Genomic DNA, 11,068 nt, shown 5'->3' with positions numbered 1-11,068 from the left:
TTGGAAAATGGGCGTAGCACCGCCCACTTGTGATCACATATATGTATCTCGCTAACCGTTCTAGCAATTTGTACCAAGCTCGGTATGGTTATTGTGCTTGCCACATAAAAGCAAACCGTTGAAAATTGTTGAAATCGGACTAAAATTGAGGCCGCTTTTCATATAACGGTAAATTTCAGATATGCTTGAAATTTCAATATTTCGAAATTTAAGGACGCTAATTTACTTAAAATGTATACACCCCGGCTTATCATGTAGCGGTAGCTTTCGGAAAGGTGGAAAACATATATTTAATACTTGCGCCGGGTATTTAATGTTCGGCTCCGCCCGAACTTAAGACTTTCTTACTTGTTGATTTTACAATTTGCTTCACCCCAAAACTCAAGCGCTATCGTCGCTGTAGCAAATTATATTTCGAATGTTGAAGTGTTTGTATTGTTGCGCAGCTTGCTATAGAATATTTTGTGTTGCTGTTAACGCTACCTGTAGTACGCCGCTTGGAAGTACTGCATAGTAGTAAAGTGTGCCTCTTAGAAGGTTTTGCGCAGCTCTTTAGTCATTTCTCGCTGTACGTAAACATCTGGTGCTATATTCACTAACAAACGTACCAAATCATCTACGCGTTCAGTATAATTTTCTTGTAGCACGCTAAGTGGTAAGTCATCTTCAGAGTCCCACTCCTCATTGTATAAAAATTTATTCCAACATTTTCGCAATACGCTGGATTTTACTGAGTCCCATGAGCTAGCTGTTAGCAAGGCGGCATCTTTAAGAGCGCGGTTCCCCACGGACGTGTACGTAGCGTAGCGTAGAAGCACGTATAAAGGTATCAAGTTTGCTGTTGATAGAAAGAGAGAGAAGAAACGTCTACGTCACGGTCATGCGGTGGTGAGATTTTATTAACACGCAGATCCCTTAAGATAGATCGCGTCAGCTGACACGTTCTCCGTTTTTACGTCCGTGGGTAACTGCGCTTTTAGAGTAAACTTTTTTAAACATTCCGGGAGATCATTTTCCATTATAGGCAAAATATGGGATAGAAAACTTTTGCGATAATTCATTTTTAAAAATGCGAATTCCATTTTGATCCATCGGTTGTAAAAGCGCAGTACAATTTGGAGGTAAGAACATAACATGGAAATTTTCGCTAATGCTTACTAGCTGATGGATCTAATAATGAGAGTGCTTTTTTAGGCAATTTTTTTTCCAAGTACGACTTTACTTCAGGTATAAAGGAATAAGTAAACCATCTCTTGAAGAGCATGTCCGTCATCCAAGCGTTTTTGCTGTGGGTGTACTCAAAAAGCAAGCTCTCTCCTCTAAACGAACGTGGGTTTTGGGCCTTGCCTATAATAAGTGGTTTAAGTTTATGTTCACCAGTGGCATTGCAACACAACAGGACAGTTATTCTCTCTTTTCCCACTTTTCTTCCGCGAGCAGATTTTTCAGCTCGCAAAGCTAAAGTTTTATCAGGAAGTTTTCCCCAAAACAATGCTGTTTCATCGGCATTGTACAATTGGCAGTGTTCCAAGTTAAGTTCCAATACTTTGTCTTTGAATGCATTAACAAATGGCTTAACAGCGCTTTCGCTATTGCTCAGCTTTTCTACCGAAATTGTTAGCCAACCTTTACTTGCAAAAAAAGTCGCAGTTTCGCTATAAATTTCGTGAAACAACTCCCTCGCCTTTTCTTGTAAAAGATTACTTGAGATAGGAACATTTTGCTGCCTTTTCTTCAAAAACCAATTATAGAGTTGGGTTTCCATCTCTTCATACTCTGCGCGTTTCATAGTTTTCCTTTTATCAAGTCCACATTCCATTTGCCCAAAAAAACTACAAATAGTGTTCATATTAGCTTGCACAACTTAAAGATTTTTCTATAATTTTACTTACCTCTGAAGTTTCGGTTTTTTTTTAAGGTCAGTTATTGTCGATTTCCCAACTCCATATTTCAAAGCAAGCTGTCTTATAGACGGGCCCGACATTGTGCCACTTTAACACCAAAATCAAACTAAAAGCACCTGCTGAATGTAAAAGCGCAGTTAGTCAATGACGTAGCGTAGAGAAGCATCGGCAACGTCACCGCCATGCGGTGGTGAAGTTTTCGTCAAAACGCGCATCCCATAGGGTAGATCGTGTCTGCTTCAACCTACGTCTACGTTACGTCGTTGACTGTTTGCGCTTTAAGAATTTAAGCACCAAGGCGCCAGCCAGACGCTGCATAACTGTAAACTGCCTGGATTTTTTCGAATTTTTAGTATTTTAGCATTTGAATTGTAACGTTTACATATCGCAAAAATCGATGTCCGGACTACTGAGGGAAACATTTAATGCAAGTGTCCGGATTACAGAGTGTGCAACGCAATTTATTTGGGTGTCCGGATTACCGGGGTGTCCGGATTATCAAGTGTCCGGATTACCGAGACGCTACTGTACATGCATACATAGATTCCCTTCAAGATCAATGATTTAATGGTATTCATGGGAAAGTTTATGTAGGTACATTTTACACTTTGAACATAAATGTGCATGCACATAGTTTAAGGTACACTTCTTAACAAACAAATTCTTTTAAGTTATTATGCATGGATAAAGGAGACATCTTCTTTGAATTCAGTACTAAAGTTTGACATTTTATTTTTAGTATTTCAAGTGCTTATCAAAACTTTACGACACTCACATACTGACAAGATTGGCCATTAATCATAAAATTATTTAATTTTAATTCTTTGTTTATAAAAATGCAGTTTATACTTTAATAAAACCCCAAGGTTCAATTTTTGCGCAACATTAAAAAAATCAACAAACTTTCGTAAAAATTTCAGGCTTTTAACTCGATTTCCTAGAAATACATGTTTTGAGAATGCTGTTTGTTGTCCGATCAATTTAAATGAAGTGCAAGTTTAAAATAGCTGCGACTTATCGTTTATTTTTAATATATATATATTTTTTTTTGATGAAGGTGTTTGTTGGAAATATTCAACCTATGTATTTTTCCTTAGTTACAATATGCATGCTTGTCATTTTTTTCATACTTTCTTATGCTTCCTTTTTGTATTACATTCACTTTTTCTTCTCTCTGTAATTTTGATCGCAAGTTTATTAAAAACATTTGCTTTAACTGAGAACAAGCTCTTTTATTTAAATCTGGGAATTTCACTGCCATCGTAAGAGGTTATGGGCCCAGCTGCCCAAAATATCAAGGTTGAGCTTTTTTCTTTCATGTTATGATTAATAGCAGCGACGAAACAGTGAAAAAGGAAGACTTATATATCAGCATAGAAAAACGTGGTGTGAGTCGCGAAATTGCTGGAGAAATGGCTGCTAATTCGATTACTAGCTCATCGAGAATTGAGCTTTTGTCAAAGGAAAACTTTGACACCTGGAGTATGCAAGTGGAGGCGCTCCTCACCAAAAATGAACTTTGGGACTATGTTAATGGCACGTGTGCGATGCCGCCGGAGAGTGATATTAATGCGAAAAGTGTTTGGCTAAAGTGTGACAAAAAGGCTAAGGCGGACTTGATTCTTTCGATTCAACCATCAGAGCTCAAGCAAATTCGTGGCTGCGACACATCGCGTGAAGTATGGCTCAAATTGGAGTCGATATACGCATCAAAGGGGCCGGCGCGCAAAGCAACACTTCTGAAACAGCTCATGTTACAGAAACTTGATGAGGGTGGTAATGTTAAAGAGCATATCGCGACATTTTTCGATGCTGTGGATAAACTTGAAAGCATGAGTGTACCAATAAATGGTGATTTGTTGTCAATCATGCTGCTGTATAGCCTTCCGTCGTCCTATGAGAATTTTCGGTGCGCTATTGAATCTAGGGATGAATTGCCCAATGCCGAGGTGTTAAAGATTAAAATTATCGAGGAAAGTGAGACGCGTAAGCAAACTTCTGGAGGTGCAGTAATTGCAATGGCGGCTGGTAATCGCGTAAATTGTGTAAAGAGACACGTTAAGAAAAACGAGAAAAATGCTTCTAAAGCCATTTTTAAATGTTTTAAGTGCGGTGCACCAGGTCATAAAGCGAATGTTTGTAAAGCTAGGAAAGGAGAAAATTCTAATCATCTGAAACAATCTAACCACGAAGTCAACGAATCGTATGCGGCATGCCATACGGCAGCAGAGCAATCATGTGATGGATCCCATACTCATCGTGCGAATCATACTTGGGTTCTTGACAGCGGGTGTACTGCACATTTGTGTGGCGACGTTTCGAGTTTTTCGTTTATTAGCAAATCATCTAAAGCCAAATTGAACCTTGCTAGTCAGGCCTGCGCAGATGTCAAAGGCAAGGGCATTGTACAACTTCGAGTAGCTGGTGATGACGGTGAACGACAAGTAGAATTTAAGAATACCTTATTTGTGCCGGATTTGCGAACGAATCTAATTTCTGTTGCGAAAATCACCGATAAGGGGCATACAGTAACCTTTTTCAAAGACGGAGCATTTGTTAGTGATGCAAGTGGAAAAACTACCCTTATCGCAGATCGAAAGGGCGATTTGTACTATTTGCGTGAAAGCAGCGAATGTGGTGTTGTTGAGGAAAAGTGTTCCGAATTATTTAAATGGCATTGCCGGCTTGGCCACTTGAATGCAAAAGATTTAATGAGAATTGTCCGTGAGGATGTATTACCTTCGATTAAAGCTAGCGAAACTGAGGAACTAGCAAAATGTGAAGTTTGTTTAAAAGGTAAAATGACTGCATTACCATTTAACAAGTTTCGCGAACCATGTGAAGAACTGCTAAAAGTTGTGCACTCGGATGTCGTGGGTCCTTTTAGAGAAGAATCCATTGGTCGCGCAAGGTACTTTGTTACCTTCATAGACGACAGCTCTAGGTGGTGCGAGATATATTTTCTGCGTCAAAAGTCTGATGCTTTTGAGGCTTTCAAATTATATCAAACGTGCATTGAAAGGCAAACGGGTCAGAAAATAAAGTGTCTACAGTCCGACAATGGCCGTGAGTATTGTAATAATATTTTTGATCAATACCTTGCAGAGCATGGCATTTTAAAGAAGGCTTAGTGTTCCCCGAACTCCTGAGCAGAACGGGTTGGCCGAAAGAATGAATCGGACATTGCTGGATATGGCTCGGTGCCTTCTGCTGCAATCTGGATTGGGTGTATCTTTTTGGTCGGAGGCTGTAGCTACTTCATGTTTTATACGCAACAGATGCCCATCAAGCAGCATTAAATGGAAGACACCCTACGAGAAGCTCTATGGTGACAGGCCGGAACTTAATTATTTGAAGATATTTGGATCAAAAGTAATGGTGCTCAATAAGGATCCAGGTAAAAGTAAACTTGCGCCTAGGGCTACAAAAGGCATATTTGTAGGGTATCCTCGAGATAGAAAAGGTAATCGCATATGGGTTCCTAGCACTCATCAGATTATATGTGCACGAGATGTTAAGTTCTTAGAGGCCGGTCAGAAACAGTCAATAAGGAAACATGGACATTTACGAGGTCCAGAGTGTGATGAGTGGAAGGGTGCTATTGAAGCCGAAGTTATGAATCTAGTCAAAAATGACACGTTTGAGATCATCAGCACCGATAACCATAAAAATATAGTTGGATGTCGCTTTGTACTCGCAAATAAATATGGTTCCGATGGGAAGATTGAGCGGCGTAAGGCCCGCCTTGTGGCTAAGGGGTATGGCCAAAAATACGGTGTCAACTACAATCAAACATTCGCACCAGTAGCAAGGCTAGATACAGTTAGACTTTTGTTGGCCTTAGCAATACACTTCGAACTTAAGGTTTGGCAATTTGACGTGGTGACAGCATACCTCAATGGGTCTCTAGAAGAAGAAGTTTTGATGAAAGTTCCAGACATGCTATGTGAGATGCTAGAGCGCACTGTATCAAATCAAGGTGGAAATAGTTTTGTGGGTTTGCGAGCTAAAAAGATGCTTGAAGATATACGTAGCGGCGGAAACGTATGTAAGCTGAGAAAAGCATTATATGGCCTCAAGCGATCTGGCCGTCAATGGTATATCAAACTTAGCACGAAGTTATCCGAAATGGGATTGAAGCCCCTGAAAAACGAGCCGTGTTTATTTTATGGTACACTCATTAAACAGTTTTGTTTGTTTGAGAAACATCGAATATATTAAACAGCAACTTTTAAAAGAGTTTGAAATTAAAGACCTAGGTCTGGCGAAATATTGCTTAGGCCTGGAAATTGAACAAACAAAAGAAGGTATTGATCTGAAGCAAACAGGATACGTGATGGAACTATTGAAGCAGTACGGCATGGAAGAATGCAATCCTGTCATGACGCCGTCTGAGGTAAATGCACAACTATCAGGTGCAAAAGATAAGCCATGCGAAGGAAATCCATATAGGGAATTGATTGGAAGTTTGATGTATTTGTCGGTAGCAACGCGACCTGATATAGCCAACACAGTCTCTCGACTAGCGCAGTTTGTCATGAATCCAACTATGTGTCATTGGCTTGCTGCGAAGCGGGTACTCAGATATCTGGCTGGAACAGCTCACAGGGGGTTGATGTTTCGCAAAACGGGTGACCCGTTAATAGGTTATACCGATGCCGACTGGGGTGGTTGTACCATTGATCGTCGATCATACACGGGCTATGTCTTCCTACTGAGTGGCGCAGCGATTACTTGGAAATCGCAAAAGCAGCGCACAGTTGCGTTATCTTCGACCGAAGCGGAATACATCAGTTTAGCAGAAGCCGCTAAAGAAGCAATTTACTTGCGAAGTCTTTTATCTGAGCTGGGCTTACGAATGTTTAACCATATTACAATTCTTATTGATAACAAAGGAGCTCAGTATTTGGCGAGTGATCCCGTATTTCATGCTCGCACGAAACACATTGACATAAAACATCATTTTGTTCGCGAATCAGTTGCCGCTGGACATTTTTACTTGCAGCATGTACCAACGCAAAAGATGATTGCCGACATTATGACCAAACCGCTACCCAGAGTGAGTCACGAGAAATGCCTAAAAGGACTAGGATTTTCCATTTAAGATGACCTGCTTATTGAGGGGGCGTGTTGGAAATATTCAACCTATGTATTTTTCCTTAGTTACAATATGCATGCCAATATGGCATCTCCTTTTGCTTGTCATTTTTTTCATACTTTCTTATGCTTCCTTTTTGTATTACATTCACTTTTTCTTCTCTCTGTAATTTTGATCGCAAGTTTATTAAAACATTTGCTTTAACTGAGAACAAGCTCTTTTATTTAAATCTGGGAATTTCACTGCCATCGTAAGAGTGTTGCTCATTTTCTTCGTTAAAAAAAAAAATCGCGTTTAGATAATATGACATTGACGGCAAATTCCAGCTACTTTAAACTTGCACTTTATTATACTAAAATTGAAATAGAAAGCTCGAAATTTTTACGAAAGTTTGTCGATTTTTTTAATGTTGTTCAAAGATTTAAACTTATTTTCATGCAGTTTTTGTTAAGGAATTAGCTATATTTTTATAAACAAATAATTAGAATTAAAAAGTAATAAAATAAATAGTCAACTCTAGTCAATATATGAGTGTCGTGAAGTTATTATATTTAAGAACATAAAGAATTAACGATGACACTGTTTCTAACTATATCAAGCTGATTTCGACATTTTGTTTTAATAAGATTTAGTATCGAAAATATTCTTTCAAAACTTGCCTAGGAATGTGAGGTTGATAGCACACCTGTTTCGTTGTTATAATGGTTATTTTAAAACCTTTTTTCAAAACTTACAAGGCAAAAACGAGAAGGCGAAGACAAAAAGATAAAAAAAATTCCCGCAGTGAATTTTCAGAGCTACGTATATATTTATAGTATTCATCACAAAATTGTACTAAAAAGTACTGCGTAGCAAACGAAATTGTATCAAAAAAGTACAATTGTACCAAAAATGCCAACACTGATGTAGTACAAAGCAGAACACAAATAATATTAAACTCATTGAAATTATTTTCAGCCTTTCACTCGACCAAATGAGTAAAATCCAGCTGGGTAGACTATACTCGATAGAGACAAAAATTGACACCACAAATAAGCGTTAGTATATTTTGAGTGTGTTCTTTTTTTTTGGTGGAAATTACTCCTAGTAATTTTTTGAATTAGTGTAAGTACTCATTTGGACTAATTGTTATGGATCATGAATAATTACACTAATTTTATTAGTACTCAAAGCCGGTCTCTGGTATTGACCTACACAACACAATCCTGCAGTGGAGTTCTGACAATCGCTATGCTAAATTTCCATCGCTAAAATTCCCTAAATTAATAGCCGCGGGGCCTAAAAGTACGCAATATGGAAAAGTTCTGTTACTTTTTATACAATTTGTAATCAGGCAAATCTGACAGTATGAGGGGCATGTAACTAAACGTTGCATGTTGTTAAGCGCGCCTGCTATTCTTTTGGAGACCTTTATCGATCAAAATTAGCGATAGCGAATGCTGGAATCCGGCTGCTGCTGTCTTCGAATGAGACTTTGATGCAATATAATATTAGCAAACTGCGTCCATTTGGCTAATCGTAAAACACGACAGCTCGGTTTGGTAAATGGCGCGATATAATTGCACACTTACGGCACTTCTCATTTGACGATGTAGATCACGTTTCCTGTCTCAGTCGTTCAGTAGCTGCGTATCCTTTTTATTCTTCCTGTCGTCCGGCACAAAGCGCCAATCGCGACTGTATAAGCCAATGTTTAATATTCTGGCGGCGGCATAATCTTCCCAGAACACTAAAAGTGCAATATCAAAGAATTGGAATTAGCATATTCGAAGTAATCGAGCCATAATCGCGAAAGAATCGTAAGCTTACGGTTGCCAGACGTACTGATTTTATAAGTACAGTACTGAATTTTCAACTCTGTACTGATTTTATTCATTTCTTCAATGAGTACGCTAATGTCCTGATTTTTAAAAATTTGTACTGATTTGTGCTGAATTTTCAATTCAAACAAAATACTTCAAGACTTTCTTAAGGTTTTTACATAACGTTGGAACTTCCTTAAACTGTACTGTAAAAAGTAAGAAGAAAATAATTTAATTATGTTGACATGTTTCAGATAATGTTTGATATGTCCAAGAAATTAATACAACGAAAAGAACAATCATTTTATGGGCATATCGTCGGGTCGTTACATTCCAGTTGCGATAATATGATAGAGCTTAGAGCTGGCGCAAAGAGAATTAAAATTTTTTAAAGTGAACTTCAAATTAAAAGTAGTTTTAAAATGAAATGTGTAGAATTCTTTGACTATTTAAAGACTGAAGATGGAAATCTCATTATTGCTATTCAACAATGTCATAAATATAAAATAATTTATTGGCTTCTGTGTACAATCATCATGTTACACTCATGTTGAAATTTTGTATGAACTATGTTTTTTTATATACTAAGATATTGTTAAAAACATGTACTCTGGCGTTTTAAAATATTGTCTTACATTCATAATTTTGCTTTGAATAAAAATGTACTGAAAAGTACTGATTTTTTAGCATGAAAAAGTGGCAGTGAAAAATCCGGCAACTCACGTAAGCTCCAAATGTTTTTATTTGGCGTCTTTTAATCAAAACCCCATAATTTTTCCATAAACAAATAGCTTCTTCATATCTATCCAATGTAAATGGTAGCGCAAAGAATTTACAAGGCAGACAAACAATAAACAAATTGCAATTGCCATTCTTGAGTTATGCGCCGTCTGACGTACGCAACTTTGGGATATTCATAGCAAAATTTATTTTTAATAACAATCACGGGTTATATTTGATGTAAATAAGCTGGTTTAAATTAAATAATTAAATCAAATCCGTTTCTGTATAAAACACCACGATGCACCATTATCGACGCCTTTTTGTAGAATTTCGCTACCATTTAGGAAGTGTGATTGAATTCTTCCCCTTTTTCTCCTGCTTCCAAAAACCATCCCTTTGGGTGGGAGTGTCAAATTTTAGAAAATACCTACTTACAAAACCTTTAATAATTGAATCATGATAAGCATCATGATATAAAAATAGGAAGCTAGAACCGCTGAGAGGAATTTTTAAAATTCTTGACGTTTGCAAACAATTTAATTTTAAAAGTTTACACAAAAACTCACACACACATTCTCATTTTCAATCTCAAACAACAACAACTTTGAACAATTCCTTTTTTTACTCTCAATTTGATATGATTTTAAAATGTTGGCAAACTTCAAAAAAAAAAATCAAAGCCGACGAATTAAGATAATGGTTTTACCTTACTATGTTTTTATCATGATAAGCACTACACAAACGTCAGTTGAAAGTCTCCACGTAAAGCCACAAACAGCATTTTATATTAGCGCCGCCTGCCTTCCATCACTGGTGACTAAAATTTCCGCAAGCAATACGTGTATGCAAATGGATAGCAACTGCTAATTATCCAAAAAGGAATATCCGCTAATTAATTACAGAGAACGTATAGTTATGAAAAGATGCAAATCGTAAATCTGCTCTTCTTCATTATTTTCTGAAACGTTTCAACACAGAGAAATCCTAAATTTCATGTTACTGTGCTGCAAAGTCTGCACACCTGTAAACTGAATGTTTATCATCTGTTAACCAAACCAGCAAGCATATGAAAACAAAAACTTGTAATTACAATTAAAAATAAATAAATTATTGGATATGCATTGAATGTGTTTTTTTTCAGTAATTGCTCTACTTATCTAAAACATTATCAATTGTACGTTGGTGCCCAATCCTCATTTCGTAAAATGGTAAAATTGTGATCGAATGTGATTTGCCGTCTACATTTCAGAAACGCTTTGGGTCGAAAAAATCGAGTTTTACTTTTTTACCGATTCGCATGGTAGATGTACGCTATTTTCAATGCAACAAGCCACAGCTTTCTAGCTGCCTTAGTTTTTTAACAAATTCATTTTAAATATGGACACATTGACTAAAAAGTGTACAAATGCAATGCGCTTGTTAACTAACTTCAAAGTTTGTTTTTCTCGAAAAGTTATTTTTGAGTTTATATATGTACATAAATAATTAGGGCATATTCATAGTTAAAATAAAGTCGACACTAAAATTAATTATAGCTTTTT

Source organism: Rhagoletis zephyria, unplaced genomic scaffold, assembly GCF_001687245.7.
Source record: "Rhagoletis zephyria isolate East Lansing unplaced genomic scaffold, Rhagoletis_zephyria_1.1 Rzeph_scaffold_05077, whole genome shotgun sequence".
In the NCBI taxonomy this organism is placed as follows: domain Eukaryota; kingdom Metazoa; phylum Arthropoda; class Insecta; order Diptera; family Tephritidae; genus Rhagoletis; species Rhagoletis zephyria.
Note: the sequence above shows the minus strand (reverse complement) of the source record.